We start from the raw sequence: 16,757 nt of genomic DNA, 5'->3' as shown, positions 1-16,757 counted from the left end.
TAAGTCGTACGAGTTGACGACTGTACTACGAGACCGGCCTATCATCATCGCGATTAGTTAAATGTTTTTTGGCAAACGAGGATGTGCAAGTTCTACCGTGGCCTGCGTTGAGTCCAGACCTCAACCCGATTGAGAATCTGTGGTCAACTCTCAAGCGTCAGCTTAAGAACAAGCATGCACGTTCTGCCGATTCGCTATGGAGACGCTGCAAGGCTATGTGGAAACGCATAGACAGAAGCGAATGCCGTAACCTCATCGGCGATATGGCCCTACGCTGTGAGGAAGTGATAGCGAATAACGGTCAACACATTGACCGTTAGAATATGTTTCCGCTCTGTGGAACACCGCAACACCACTTCCCAACAACCACTTAAACAGTCCTTTTCAGGGCTACCAAATATTTCCGACAAGAACTATGTTTTTCGGTCACAGAAAAAAGTTCCTATTTTTATGTCCACCAGTGTACGAAAGTGACAGCTCTACAATATAACCGAACATGTCAACGCCTACTTCCGAACAATTCTATATCTCGCTGAAAGAGTCTATTATATGCCTGAACGAATCTACAACTCGCTGAACATGTCTATATAATCCTCTAAAACCCTGTAAATGCGTTTTTAGAATGTGTCAGATAAAATACTTAGGGCATGTAATTGATGGTAGAGGAATAGACCCTGATCCGGAAAAGATAAGCGCCATACAAAACTTAACGCCACCCACTGACATCGCAGGAGTTCGTTCTGTTCTTGGAGCTATAAATTACTATGGAAAGTTCATACCGATGATGCGGGATCTAAGATTTCCACTCGACAGCCTTTTAAAAGATGAGAAGCAATTCAAATGAACAAAGGAGTATGAAGCGTCATTTATGAAATTTAAAGAAGTACTATCATCAGAACTTTTACTAACGCATTACGATCCATTCGCAGAAATAATAGTGGCAGCAGACGCTTCACCCGTTGGAATCGGAGCCACTCTTAGCCACAAGTTCTCCGACGGTAGCATCAAAGTTGTGCAACACGCTTGAAAGTCGCTGACAAAGGCGGAATCCAACTATAGCCAAATAGACCGCGAAGGTCTGGCCCTTGTTTATGCGGTTACAAAATTTCACAAGATATTGTACGGCCTTCATTTTCGACTCCAAACTGATCATCGTTCTCTACTCCGGATTTTTGGATCGAAGACAGGCATTCCGATATACACTGCTAGCAGACTACAGCGATTTGCCCTCACCATGCAGTTATATGATTTCACAATAGAATATATACAATCCGGAATGTTTGGAAATGCAGATATCCTTTCGCGACTTATAAGGAACCACGCAAAGCCCGAAGCCGAATATGTGATTGCCAGCCTAAACCTAGAGGAGGATTTAAGGTCAGTAGCTATGAACGCAATTTCTAATTCCTCTCCTCTTTGTTTTAGAGATGTGGAGAAAAGTACGCAAGCGGACCCATTGCTGCGGAAAGTCTATCTATATATATATAGGAAGGCTGGCCACGGGATGCTAGTTTTGGTTCAGAGTTGGTACGTTTTCACGTCAGGAGAGAAGCATTGTCGACCGTCGAAGGGTGCATCCTCGTTGGCAAAAGATTACCTAAGCGCCACAGATTCAGCTTAAACGACTGGAAAATTGAATATCTATAGAAAAAAATGAAAGCTCCACAAGCTTCATTGGTTTGATCAATAGATGGCGTATTACAACTCATCATTATATTGCTATCATTTACTTGCAATGTGTTTCGACAAGTTTCATCTTATCATGACCTATATAGCCTTCTAACTTTCTGAGCAAAAATCTATATGAATAATATGGTCGTGTGGTCAGATACGTGGGTATCAACATCAACGACCATTACTCAAGTCTCACTTGCTTCAGTGCTGGTGGTTTGCATTGTAGTTTAGTATTTAAACAATCGTATCGCCGCTCTACTTCTAGCGATGCATAACTTCAATGCGAAACCATACAACAGTACAGTGGATATGAGAAAGCTCTCCTCCAAGCGAGGAAGCTCCACTGGTTGGGTATCCCACAAACAGATGGCGCCACCAGCTTTTTTTGCTATTTTTAGAATGCATGAGTCGTTTGCCGTCTGCTAAACGAAGTCTTTCTATATTCCGTTTAGGTAGAGAACTTGAGTCGTTTAGAAGCCGTTTTCAGGTCGTTTAGTGGATTTATGGCACTTGGATAGTGATACCGGAAGATCTGCGTGCGCATTGTTTAGAACAGCTACATCGAGGCCACCCAGGCGTTGAACGTATGAAATCTCTCGCACGAAGCTACGTGTACTGGCCAAGATTAGACGACGAAATAGTGCAGTACGTGGCCGCTTGTGAGGCATGTGCTGAAGCAGCAAAGACACCGCCTCAAGCAAAACCAACACCGCCACGCAAACAATGAGACCCCAAATTTTGAGTGATTCAGGCCGAGGGGTATGAGGAAGCTTGAGGAAGCAAGGAGAAACGCGCTGCGATGAGAGTTCGCATTCTGTTTTACACGCGCGCTTCACTAACATCAATACAAATACCCCCAAGGACGCAAAAACCGACGGCGGCCTGTGTAATCTGAGCTCCCTACAAAGCTCTCCACAAAGCTCTCGTTTGCAGTCTTGTCGAGAGCTTCGCCACAGGCGCCCGAACCATCCGTCACGCACACATCTACCCAAGGACGCAAAAACCGACGGCGGCCTGTGTAATCTGAGCTCCCTACAAAGCTCTCCACAAAGCTCTCGTTTGCAGTCTTGTCGAGAGCTTCGCCACAGGCGCCCGAACCATCCGTCACGCACACATCTAAACGTTCTGGTTTCTTCAGCCGCTCACGCATACCAATGTGTTTGCTCCACCCCCTTTTTCGGATTGCTTATAGAAATGATGAGGCTGTTCACATTTGCTTTACACACACATGCATGCTGTTTATTGAATAATATCCCTCTCCCTTCCCACAAGTGTTTTGGCATACTCCCGCTGTGTAGACGGCAGAGCGCTTTCCCCCTTCCAAATTTACCGTTCTTTCTCCTCTCGTTCTTCCTTCCTCCTACTGCGCTCGGGGTACCATCCGTGCTGCGCGTGTTCAGCTAGCTTCAGTTTCGTGATGACGTCATGAACAGGAGCTGCGCGTGTTGAACCGGCTTCTGTTAAGTAATGACGTCCTCACCGGGGGCTGAATGAAGCAATAATGAATGTAAGTAGTATGTATTACTATGGAGAGTTTAGCGCAGAGGATTAGATCAAAACTTACCTTAATATTTTAAAACTGGAAAATGTTTTCTTTCCGTCGCTCCTTTGAAGATTGTTGACGACGCCAGCAGGTAGTCGTTGATAAATAGCGCACACACCTGTAACTTTTTAGACGCCAAGGGTTAGTTGAATGTACCTGCACAAGCACACAGCAAGAAACTTACCTCAACAATTTGCTAGGATAAATCATTCCATAACTGAGGAAGAAGGAACACGGCACAAAACGTAAATGAGCAAAGTACGTTGCACAAGAAATCGCACCTCACTTCAGTACATCCTTCCACAGGGAAAGTTCTGGACAGACTGAGGATGCCTAACACCCGGATGAGCGCGATAGCAGAAAAATCATGGTGGATCGAGAGGGATGGGTAGACTCGGTCCAGCGATATCCGCTGGTAAATGCATGTGTGTGTGACGAACGAAAGACTTCAAACCCCGCTTGCCCCGTTATTCATCCATAATTTTTCGTCACACGCACACACCTCTGCACGGGCGGCGGTTTGCCGTCCAAAATCTAGAGAGAGGACAGGGCCTCTCGCTTTGGCACACAGAAAAATCTCTGAAAAACTTCGGCTCTGCTACTTGGGAAGCATCGATTTCAAGCATGCATGTCGCGCGACATTTTGCCAAGCGGGTCCCAACCGGCATTATCGCGCGATTTTGATGTGTATCTATCATTTTTCTCATTCTAACATTCAGAAAAATTTTCACTCTGTCTTGCTCTTCTGGGTGTTGGTCACTTTTTGCTCGCAACTTGGCTGTGTTTCACCAACCATCCTCATGTTGCATATGGTTCTTCTCTTTCCATCGTTCGAGAGAAACTCTTGTGTCTCGCTTTTCTGGGACTTGTCCAATTTCGCTTGCTACACCAAGCGTTCACGCAAGCGATCTTCTCTCGTCCGCTCTTTGTATCATCTTGCAGGTACTCCCCGATATACGCTATTAATGCGGACCGGAGGCAATAGCGTATCTCGAATATTAGCAAATGTCGAGTTTTCAGTCAAATTATAGCTAATTTTCGTATAATTTTGCTTGAAGTGGTAGGATTTACCACTTAATTAGTTATTTGATCTGATTCAACTGAAGATTACAATTGTACACCTTTTGAAATGGTTTTTAATATTCGATCAAAAGGGAATTTATTTTGAATTTGATATTCGATGTGTCAAATTAGTACAACTTGCTCAAAGAACTTTCAAATTTAGAAAAAAAGCTTAAAGCGAAATCGCGTATATCGAGTATGGCGTATATCGGAGAATACCTGTATAGCCACACGAGGAAGGCGCTGCTTCGCGTTCACATGAAAATGTGGTAGTGTGAAAACAAGTTTACAAGCGGTAGGCTACGTCGATGCGTGCCCGTTTTTTTCTCTCGTGAAACCGGTACGGAAAAACTATTTGGTAAGTACAGCTTTTAATATAGGATTATATCAATCTGTATCAAACTGAATGGTATTAATAATTGGTGATATCAAATCAATTTCGTTTTCTATAGCAAATCGTAACACACGCACGAACGGAAGTGAGCACGGACCACGATAGAAATAATCAATTGGTTGGTAAGTATCATGCTTCGCGTTTAATGGAACAGCGGTTTTCAAAATAGATAATATTTCCCTCTTTCACCAGCAGTGCCAAAAACAAAAGGACAGGAGAGGCAGGAACGATCATTCAACGCGTTAGCGCCGGACGAAGGAGAAGCGGCAGGAAGGCAGGAACGATCCTCCAACGTGCTAGCGCCTGGTAGAGGAGAGGCGGCAGGAAGGTAGGGACGATCATCCAGCACGCTAGCGCAGCACCTGGGAGCAGCGAGGGGGAGGCAAGCAGGAATAATTTTTAACGCGTGCACACCATTCGACGAAGACAACGCTGGATGAAAGGAAGAACGAGGAGAGAAGGCAGGCAAGACGGGTACGTGTGTATTCCGCACCGGTTTTCGGCAGTGTGAATTGTGTGAGTATGTAAATTTGTATGTGCGAGTAAGAAGGTAAAATAAAGAGCGTAAGCATGTGCGGAATCGACAAATGAGAGAAAGAGCTTTGTAGAGAGAATGAAGCGAATGAAAGAAATTGAGAAGGGATGTAGCATACAGAAACCAAATGTATGATACACGCTGTCACACGGTTGGAAAAACCTTCTCCCCAACCAGCATTATCGCGCGATTTTTATGTGTATCTATCATTTTTCTCATTCTAACATTCACAAAATTTTTCATTCTGCCTCGCTCTTCTGGATGTTGGTCTGTATTTGCTTGCGACTTGGCTGTGTCGCATCAACGATTCGCATGTTTCATTTAGCTCATCCCTTTCCATCGTTGGAGAGAAACTCTTGCGTCTCGCTTTTCTGGGACTTGTCCAAATTCGCTTGCTACACCAATCGTTCACGCAAGCGTTCTCCTCTCGCCCGCTCTTTGTATCATTGTACAGGTACTCCCCGATATACGCTATCAATGCGTACCGGAGGCAATAGCGTATCTCGAATGTTAGCAAATGTCGAGTTTTCAGTCAAATTATAGCTAATTTTCGTATAATTTTGCTTGACGTGGTAGGATTTACCACTAAATTAGTTATTTGATCTGATTTCAACTGAAGATTACAATTGCACACCTTTTGAAATGGTTTTTAATGTTCGACCAAAAGGGAATTTATTTTGAATTTGATATTCGATGTGTCAAATTTGTACAATTTGCTCAAAGAACTTTCAAATTTAGACAAAAAGCGTACAGCTAAATCGCGTATATCGAGTGTGGGGCGTATATCGGGGAATACATGAATAGCCACCCGAGGAAGGCGCTGCTTCACGTTCACATGAAAATGTGGTAGTGTGAAATCAAGTTTGCAAGCGGTAGGCCGCATCGATACGTGCCCGTTTTTTTTTCTCTCGTGAAATCAGTACGGAAAAAATTATTTGGTAAGTACAGCTTTTAATAAAGAATTTTATCAATCTGTATCAAACTGAATGGTATTAATAATTGGTGATTTCAAATCAATTTCGTTTTTTTAAAGAAATCGTAACACACGCACGAATGGAAGTGAGCACGGACCACAACAGAAGCAATATTCAATTGGTTGGTAAGTATTGTGCTTGAGGTTAAATTGAACAGCTGTTGGCAAAATAGTTAATATTTACTTCTATCCCTAGGAGTGTCGAAAACAGAACAGGAGAGGAAAGAAGGCAGGAACGATCCGATCCTCCAACGTGCTAGCGCCTGGTAGAGGAGAAGCGGCAGGAAGGTAGGGACGATCATCCAGCACGCTAGCGCAGCATGTGGGAGCAGCGAGAGGGAGGCAAGCAGGAAGAATTTTTAACGTGTGGACACAATTCGACGAAGACAACGCTGGATTATAGGAAGAACGAGGAGAGAAGGCAGGCAAGACGGGTACGTGTGTATCCCGCACCGGTTTTCGGCAGTGTGAATTGTGTGAGTATTGAAAAGTGTATGTGTGAGTAGAGGTAAAGAGGTTAAATAAAGAGCGAATGTGTGGAATGGAAAAATTAGAGAGAGTCTGTGTTTGTTTTGGGAGAGAGGAGAGAATGAAAGAAATTGAACAATAATGTAGCATACAGAAACTACATGTATGATACACGCTGTCGCACCGTTGCAGAAACGTGCTCTTTAGTGCTGCTAATGAGCACGATTTGAGAACGTTTTGAGCCCGTTTTTTCTCATACAAAATTTAAAAATGTCGCGCGATAATGTCGGTTGGGTCTATACCCCCCCAACCGACATTATCGCGCGACATTTTAAAATTTTGTATGAGAAAAAACGGGCTCAAAACGTTCTCAAATCGTGCTCATTAGCAGCACTAAAGAGCACGTCTCTGCAACGGTGCGACAGCGTGTATCATACATGTGGTTTCTGTATGCTACATTATTGTTCAATTTCTTTCATTCTCTCCTCTCTCCCAAAACAAACACAGACTCTCTTTCATTTTCCCATTCCACACATTCGCTCTTTATTTTACCTCTTTACCTCTACTCACACATACACTTTTCAATACTCACATTTCACACTGCCGAAAACCCGTTGCGGGACACACACGTACCCGTCTTGCCTGCCTTCTCTCCTCGTTCTTCCTTTCATCCAGCGTTGGCTTCGTCGAATGGTGTGCACGCGTTAAAAATTCTTCCTGCTTGCCTCCCCCTCGCTGTTCCCAGATGCTGCGCTAGCGTGCTGGATAATCGTCCCTACCTTCCTGCCGCCTCTCCTCTACCAGGCGCTAGCACGTTGAAGGATCGTTCCTGCCTTCCTGCCGCTTCTCCTTCGTCCGGCGCTAACGCGTTGAATGGTCGTTCCTACCTCTCCTGTCCTTTTGTTTTTGGCACTGCTGGTGAAAGAGCGAAATATTATCTATTTTGAAAACCGCTGTTCCATTTAACGCGAAGCATAATACTTACCAACCAATTGATTATTTCTATCGTGGTCCGTGCTCACTTCCGTTTGTGCGTGTGTTACGATTTGCTATAGAAAACGAAATTGATTTGATATCACCAATTATTAATACCATTCAATTTGATACAGATTGATATAATCCTTTATTAAAAGCTGTACTTACCAAATAGTTTTTTTCCGTACTGGTTTCACGAGAGAAAAAACGAGCACGCATCGACGCGTCCTTCTTCTTACAAACTTGATTTTACACTACCACTTTTTCATATGAACGCGAAGCAGCGCCTTCCTCTGGTGGCTATACAGGTATTCCCCGATATACGCCATACACGATATACGCGATTTCGCTATAAGCTTTTTTTCTAAATTTTAAAGTTTTTTGAGCAAATTGTACTAATTTGACACATCGAATATCAAATTCAAAATAAATTCGCTTTTGGTCGAATATTAAAAACCATTTCAAAATGTGTACAATTGTAATATTCAGTTGAAATCATATCAAATAACTAATTTAGCGGCTAAAACCTACCACTTCATGCAAAATTATATGAAAATTAGCTATAATTTGACTGAAAACTCGACATTTGCTAATATTCGAGATACGCTAATGCCTCCGGTCCGCATTAATAGCGTATATCGGGGAGTACCTGTACAATGATACAAAGAGCGGACGAGAGAAGATCGCTTGCGTGAACGCTTGGTGTAGCAAGCGAAATTGGACAAGTCCCAGAAAAGCGAGACACAAGAGTTTCTCTCGAACGATGGAAAGAGAAGAGCCATATGAAACATGAGGATGGTTGATGTGACACAGCCAAGTTGCGAGCAAAAAGTGACCAACACCCAGAAGAGCAAGACAGAATGAAAATTTTTCTGAATGTTAGAAAGAGAAAAATGATAGATACACATAAAAATCGCGCGATAATGCCGGTTGGGCCGGTACCAAAATCCATGCAACTTTTCGCTAACGGATTGATTAAATGCCCAACCGGCATTATCGCGCGATTTTTATGTGTATCTATCATTTTTCTCATTCTAACATTCACAAAATTTTTCATTCTGCCTCGCTCTTCTGGGTGTTGGTCTGTATTTGCTTGCGACTTGGCTGTGTCGCATCAACGATTCGCATGTTTCATTTAGCTCATCCCTTTCCATCGTTGGAGAGAAACTCTTGCGTCTCGCTTTTCTGGGACTTGTCCAAATTCGCTTGCTACACCAAGCGTTCACGCAAGCGTTCTCCTCTCGCCCGCTCTTTGTATCATTGTACAGGTACTCCCCGATATACGCTATCAATGCGTACCGGAGGCAATAGCGTATCTCGAATATACAATAGCGAAAGTCGAATTTCGAGGTTTTCAGTCAAATTATAACTAATATCCGTATAACTTTGCATGAAGTGGTAGGTTTTAGCCACTAAACCTACCACTACCGAATGGTTAAAAACCATTTCAAATGGTATAAAATTGAAAAATTCAGTTGAAATTAGATCAAATAACTAAATCAACTAACTAACCAAATAGTTGGAAACCATTTGAAATGGTTTTTAATATTCAACCAAAAGGGAATTTATTTTGCATTTGACATTCGATTTCTAAAATTAGTACTACTTGTTCAAAGAACCGTCAAATTTAGAAAAAAAGCGTATAGCGAAATCGTGTATATCGAGTATGGCGTATATCGGGGAATACCTGTATAGCCACACGAGGAAGGCGCTGCTTCGCGTTTACATGAAAATGTGGTAGTGTGAAATCAAGTTTGCAAGCGGTAGGCCGCATCGATACGTGCCCGTTTTTTTTCTCTCGTGAAATCAGTACGGAAAAAATTATTTGGTAAGTACAGCTTTTAATAAAGAATTTTATCAATCTTCATCAAACTGAATTGTATTGATAATTGTGATATAAAATCAATTTCGTTTTTTTAAAGAAATCGTAACACACGCACGAACGGAAGTGAGCACGGACCACAACAGAAGCAATATTCAATTGGTTGGTAAGTATTGTGCTTGACGTTAAATTGAACAGCTGTTGGCAAAATAGTTAATATTTCCTTCTATCCCTAGGAGTGCCGAAAACAGAACAGGAGAGGAAAGAAGGCAGGAACGATTCGATCCTCCAACGTGCTAGCGCCTGGTAGAGGAGAAGCGGCAGGAAGGTAGAGACGAACATCCACCTCGCTAGTGCAGCACGTGGGAGCAGCAAGAGGGAAGCAAGCAGGACGCGTACACACCATTCGACGAAGGCAAAGCTGGAGGAAAGGAAGAACGAGGAGAGAAGGCAGGCAAGACGGGTACGTGTGTATCCCGCACCGATTTTCGGCAGTGTGAATTGTGTGAGTATTTAAAAGTGTATGTGCGAGTAAAGAGGTAAAAATAAAGAGCGAATGTGTGGAATGGAAAATGAGAGAGAGTCTGAGTTTGTTTTGGGAGAAAGGAGAGAATAAAGAAATTGTACAATAATGTAGCATACAGAAACTACATGTATGATACACGCTGTCGCACGGTTGCAGAAACGTGCTCTTTAGTGCTGCTAATGAGCACGATTTGAGAACGTTTTGAGCCCATTTTTTCTCATACAAAATTTTAAAATGTCGCGCGATAATGTCGGTTGGGTGGCGCCCGATTAGACGATCCGATAGAAGCACTTTTCAGGCTTAACGGATTGAGCGAGATACACCGTCGCGGCGACACGATACATGTTGCATACATGTGTACTACATTTTAAGAGCCCCCCTCGCTTTCTTTCGGATTGCAATGAGTTCAGACACACTTAAAACTTCGTTTAACATATTTCATATTCGTTTTTTTTATTTTCACTTTCTTTTCTGAAGTACATTCTTTCATACACACATCCTCCCCCAGGTATTTTTCGAAGAAACTAAAAAAAAACTAACGCACACAACTAGATCCGCGAGAGAGTGCGAATCGGCAAAGAAAAAAAAAACATACACACACACACACACACACACACACATACACACACACTAACACCTCCTCCTCCCCTTGGTGTTTTTCGCAAAGTGATCCCGTAGAACGTGAACGCAAAAACACACACACAAAGCACGCAGGCAAGCACACACATACCTCACTCCTCCCCCCCCCACGTGTTTTCGCAAGGTGATTCCGTAGGAGATCGCCAAACAGCAAAAGCACACATACACACACATACACAGCCATGCACGTATGCAAGCACACATACACACACATACACAGCCATGCACGCATGCAAGCACACATACACACACATACACAGCCACGCACGCATGCAAGCACACACACACATACACACACACCTACCCCTCCCCCTCTCTTGGTGTTTTTCGCAAGGTGATCCCGTAGGATCTCGTTATGCGAAGCGGCAAAAACACACACAGCCACGCACGCAGGCATGCACACACATACACACACATAGACGCGCGCGCGCACGCACGCACGAACGCACGAGGGAGCGTAAAGGTTCTATACGTTGCCGGTCTCCCCCTCCCGTGTTCTCGTTCTTCGAGAAGGCTGATGTGTGCACGTTTGTGCGTGTACCTTTGCCGTCCTGTAAGCTGGAGGATTAGTTCAGCGCTGTTGAAGAAATGAAAGTTAAGAATAAGATTACTCACTCTTTTTTCGTATGCTTTGTGTGTTATCATAACTTACCTTATTGCAAACAAAATCCGGAATGAATCTCCTCGTTTCGAATATTCCGCATTCGATCACATCCTCGGCGATGCTCGACACCATCAGTGGATGAAAGCAGGAAAAGAAACAAATAAAAGCATCAGTCACCATCAACATCACTTTACTCTCACACTTTTACATCGGTCTATGAGTCTTACCTTTTCAAATTCATCAAAACAAACAGCGATGGAACCAAATCCAGAACACCAAAATCACACACGATTTCTGGAGCAAACCGACACATCCTCCCCCTCCAATTGTTTGCCACAGACTGACGTGTGTGTGAGCAGCAATGTTCTTGAAGCGGTCAGCAACGGTAAAGCACACACAAGAAGAAGCGAGACGGCTATACGAGTAGCGAATTACGCCGCCGCACACACAGCGCGCGTCATAATTTTATGCGCGAAAATCTTGAAATTTAAGTTATTGATGACAAATTGTATCGACATTTTCATACTCTGACGAACTTTTACGAAAGATATGTAAAAACTTAATGTAGTGCAATTAAATTCAGTGCAATATCATTAGCAGAAGATAATATTTTGATATTTGTTTGTAAATTCAGATCCTAAGAGCTACTACTTTTTTGAACAATAAGTGTAGAAACACAAATTTTGTCTGAGTCCAGAACAGCAACAGGGAAGATGTCGTACCCTGAGTGTGGAGATGTGTGTGTGTGTATGTGGTGAACGTTGCCGCGTCAAGCGTGCTGTAGGATACAATGCGTGTAGGAGGGGGTAAAATCGCTTGGCTCATTGAAAATACAGGCAAAGTTGGCGCGAAGAAAACGCAACACTGCGGATCCCCGGTACCAAAATCCATGCGACTTTTCGCTAACGGATTGATTAAATGGCGCCCGATTAGACGATCCGATAGAAGCACTTTTCAGGCTTAACGGATTGAGCGAGATACACCGTCGCGGCGACACGATACATGTTGCATACATGTGAACTACATTTCAAGAGCCCCCCCTCGCTTTTTTTCGGATAGCAATGAGTTCAAACACACTTACGAATCCGTTGTTCAATATTTTTTTTATTTTCTACTTTCTTTTTCTAAGCACATTCTTTCATTCATACACACACCCTCCCCACTGGTATTTTTCGAAGTATTTTTTTATCTTCTTGAAAAACAAAAAAACTAACGCACACAAGGAGACCCACGGGAGAGTGCGAAACGACAAAGAGAAAACACACACACACCTTCTCCTCCCCATGGTGTTTTTCGCAAGGTGATCCCGTAGGAGAACGCGAACGCAAAAACACACACAGACAAAGCCACGCACGCATGCAGGCTAGCACACAAACACACACCTCACTCCCCCTCCCCCTCGTGTTCCCCCCCCCCCCCCCTTTTGATTCCGTAGGAGATCGCGAAACAGCAAAAAACACACTCACAACCACGTACGCATGCAAGCACACATACACACACATACACATACACTTACCCCTCCCCCTCTCTTGGTGTTTTTCACAAGGTGATCCCGTAGGATCTCGTTAAGCGAAGCGGCAAAAACACACACAGCCACGCACGCAGGCATGCACATACATACACACACACAGACGCGCGCGTGCACGCACGCACGAACGCACGAGGGAGCGTAAATGAAGAACGTATAGAACCTACGTTGCCGGTCTCCCCCTCCCGTGTTCTCGTTCTCCGACAAGGCTGAGATGTGCACTTTTGTGCGTGTACCTTTGCCGTCCCTCCTCTCCTTCCTCATCCGTTGACCGTTCGTTGTAAGCTGGAGGATGAGTTCAGCGCTGTTGAAGAAATGAAAGTTAAGAATAAGATTACTCACTCTTTTTTGGTATGCTTTGTGTTTTATCATAACTTACCTTATTGCAAACAAAATCCGGAATGAAGCTCCTCGTTTAGAATATTCCGCATTCGATCACATCCTCGGCGATGCTCGACGCCATCAGTGGATGAAAACAGGAAAAGAAACAAAGAAAAGCATCAGTCACCATCAGCATCATCTTACTCTCACACTTTTACATCGGTTGATGATTCTTACCTTTTCAAATTCACCAAAACAAACAGCGATGGAACCAAATCCAGAACACCAAAATCACACACGATTTCTGGAGCAAACCGACACATCCTCCCCCTCCAATTGTTTGCCACAGACTGACGTGTGTGTGAGCAGCAATGTTCTTGAAGCGGTGAGCAACGGTAAAGCACACACAAGAAGAAGCGAGACGGCTATACGAGTAGCGACTTACGCCGCCGCACAGACAGCGCGCGTCATAATTTTATGCGCGAAAATCTTAAAATTCAAGTTATTCATGACAAATTGAATCGACATTTTCATACTCTGACGAACTTTTACGAAAGATATGTAAAAACTTAATGAAGTGCAATTAAATTTAGTGCAATATCATTAGCAGAACATAACATTTTGATATTTGTTTGTAAATTCAGATCCTAAGAGCTACTACTTTTTTGAACAATAAGTGTAGAAACACAAATTTTGTCTGAGTCCAGAACAGCAACAGGGAAGATGTCGTACCCTGAGTGTGGAGATGTGTGTGTGTATGTGGTGAACGTTGCCGCGTCAAGCGTGCTGTAGGATACAATGCGTGTAGGAGGGGGTAAAATCGCTTGGCTCATTGAAAATACAGACAAAGTTGGCGCGAAGAAAACGCAACACTACGGATTGTATGGAAAATGTTGCGCGTTCAATCCGATTGCCATGCGATTGTCCTGGGGGATTGTATGGAAAATGTTGCGCGTTCAATCCGATTCCCAACCGGCATTATCGCACGATTTTTATGTGTATCTATCATTTTTCTCATTCTAACATTCAGAAAATTTTTCACTCTGTCTTGCTCTTCTGGGTGTTGGTCACTTTTTGCTCGCAACTTGGCTGTGTTTCACCAACCATCCTCATGTTGCATATGGTTCTTCTCTTTCCATCGTTCGAGAGAAACTCTTGTGTCTCGCTTTTCTGGGACTTGTCCAATTTCGCTTGCTACACCAAGCGTTCACGCAAGCGATCTTCTCTCGTCCGCTCTTTGTATCATCTTGCAGGTACTCCCCGATATACGCTATTAATGCGGACCGGCAATAGCGTATCTCGAATATTAGCAAACGTCGAGTTTTCAGTCAAATTATAGCTAATTTTCGTATAATTTTGCTTGAAGTGGTAGGATTAACCACTTAATTAGTTATTTGATCTGATTCAACTGAAGATTACAATTGTACCCCTTTTGAAATGGCTTTTAATATTCGATCAAAAGGGAATTTATTTTGAATTTGATATTCGATGTGTCAAATTAGTACAATTTGCTCAAAGAACTTTCAAATTTAGAAAAAAAGCTTATAGCGAAATCGCGTATATCGAGTATGGCGTATATCGGGGAATACCTGTATAGCCACCAGAGGAAGGCGCTGCTTCGCATTCACATGAAAATGTGGTAGTGTGAAATCAAGTTTGCAAGCGGTAGGCTACGTCGATGCGTGCCCGTTTTTTTCTCTCGTGAAACCAGTACGGAAAAACTATTTGGTAAGTACAGCTTTTAATAAAGGATTATATCAATCTGTATCAAACTGAATGGTATTAATAATTGGTGATATCAAATCAATTTCGTTTTCTATAGCAAATCGTAACACACGCACAAACGGAAGTGAGCACGGACCACGATAGAAATAATTAATTGGTTGGTAAGTATCATGCTTCGCGTTAAATGGAACAGCGGTTTTCAAAATAGATAATATTTCCCTCTTTCACCAGCAGTGCCAAAAACAAAAGGACAGGAGAGGCAGGAACGATCATTCAACGCGTTAGCGCCGGACGAAGGAGAAGCGGCAGGAAGGCAGGAACGATCCTCCAACGTGCTCGCGCTCCAACGTGCTCGCGAAGGCAGGAACGCGCCTGGTAGAGGAGAGGCGGCAGGAAGGTAGGGACGATCATCCAGCACGCTAGCGCAGCACCTGGGAACAGCGAGGGGGAGGCAAGCAGGAATAATTTTTAACGCGTACACACCATTCGACGAAGACAACGCTGGATGAAAGGAAGAACGAGGAGAGAAGGCAGGCAAGACGGGTACGTGTGTATTCCGCACCGGTTTTCGGCAGTGTGAATTGTGTGAGTATGTAAATTTGTATGTGCGAGTAAGAAGGTAAAATAAAGAGCGTAAGCATGTACGGAATCGACAAATGAGAGAAAGAGCTTTGTAGGGAGAATGAAGAGAATGAAAGAAATTGAGAAGGGATGTAGCATACATAAACCAAATGTATGATACACGCTGTCGCACGATTTCAAAAACTTTCTCTATAGTTCTGCTATCGAGAACGATTTGACCGCGCTATAGAGAACACTTTTTCTATACAAAAAAAACCGCTTGCAACGTGACAATGTTGGTTGGGACATCTCCACACTCAGGGTACGACATCTTCCCTGTTGCTGTTCTGGACTAAGACAAAATTTGTGTCTCTACAGTTATTGTTCAAAAAAGTAGTAGCTCCTAGGATCTGAATTTACAAACAAATATTAAAATATTATGTTATGTTAATGATATTGCACTCAATTTAATTGAGCTACATTAACTTTTTACATATCTTTCGTAAAAGTTCGCCAGAGTATAAAAAAGTCGATACAATTTGTCATCAATAACTTAAATTTTAAGATTTTCGCGCATAAAATTATGACGCGCGCTGTGTGTGCGGCGGCGTAATTCGCTACTCGTATAGCCGTCTCGCTTCTTCTTGTGTGTGCTTTACCGTTACTCACCGCATCAAGAACATTGCTGCTCACACACACGTCAGTCTGTGGCAAACAATTGGAGGGAGAGGACGTGTCGGTTTGCTCCAGAAATCGTGTGTGATTTTGGTGTTCTGGATTTGGTTCCATCGCTGTTTGTTTTGGTGAATTTGAAAAGGTAAGAATCATCAACCGATGTAAAAGTGTGATAGTAAGATGATGCTGAAGGTGACTGATGCTTTTCTTTATTTCTTTTCCTGCTTTCATCCACTGATGGCGTCGAGCATCGCCGAGGATGTGATCGAATGCGGAATATTCTAAACGAGGAGCTTCATTCCGAATTTTGTTTGCAATAAGGTAAGTTATGATAACACACAAAGCATACGAAAAAAGAGTGAATAATCTTATTCTTAACTTTCATTTCTTCAACAGCGCTGAACTCATCCTCCAGCTTACAACGAACGGTCAACGGATGAGGAAGGAGAGGAGGGACGGCAAAGGTACACGCACAAACGTGCACACATCAGCCTTGTCGGAGAACGAGGAGGGGGAGGCTGGCAACGTATAAAACCTCTTCATTTACGCTTCCTCGTGCGTTCGTGCGTGCGCGCGCGCGCGCGTCTGTGTGTGTGTATGTGTGTGCATGCCTGCGTGGCTGTGTGTGTTTTGCGGCTTCGCGTTAACGAGATCCTACGGGATCACCTTGCGAAAAACACCAAGAGAGGGGGAGGGGTAGGTGTCTGTGTGTGTATGTGTGCGTGCGTGGTT

The 16,757-nt window shown here is 43.4% G+C and overlaps 3 long non-coding RNA genes across 3 annotated transcripts; 2 read left to right on the top strand and 1 right to left on the bottom strand.

The window, feature by feature from the left end:
* Window positions 1-2,659: 2,659 nt before the first annotated feature.
* LOC125906519 (uncharacterized) lies at window positions 2,660-3,329 on the bottom strand. The gene is made up of 2 exons (XR_007451897.1): window positions 3,239-3,329; window positions 2,660-3,160 (listed from the first exon to the last, which is right to left on the bottom strand). It is a non-coding gene; the product is annotated as an uncharacterized LOC125906519 (long non-coding RNA).
* A 6,206-nt stretch (window positions 3,330-9,535) lies between these two features.
* On the top strand, window positions 9,536-11,006 carry LOC125906520 (uncharacterized). Its single transcript, XR_007451898.1, has 2 exons — window positions 9,536-9,612; window positions 9,683-11,006. It is a non-coding gene; the product is annotated as an uncharacterized LOC125906520 (long non-coding RNA).
* Window positions 11,007-14,074: 3,068 nt separating this feature from the next.
* Window positions 14,075-15,643, top strand: LOC120957724 (uncharacterized). The gene is made up of 3 exons (XR_007451899.1): window positions 14,075-14,792; window positions 14,887-14,950; window positions 15,021-15,643. It is a non-coding gene; the product is annotated as an uncharacterized LOC120957724 (long non-coding RNA).
* Window positions 15,644-16,757: the final 1,114 nt, after the last annotated feature.

This window comes from Anopheles coluzzii, chromosome 2, assembly GCF_943734685.1.
Source record: "Anopheles coluzzii chromosome 2, AcolN3, whole genome shotgun sequence".
NCBI lineage: Eukaryota > Metazoa > Arthropoda > Insecta > Diptera > Culicidae > Anopheles > Anopheles coluzzii.
The sequence above is the reverse complement of the archived record's forward strand: the minus strand, read 5'-3'. Positions and strand labels throughout refer to the sequence as shown.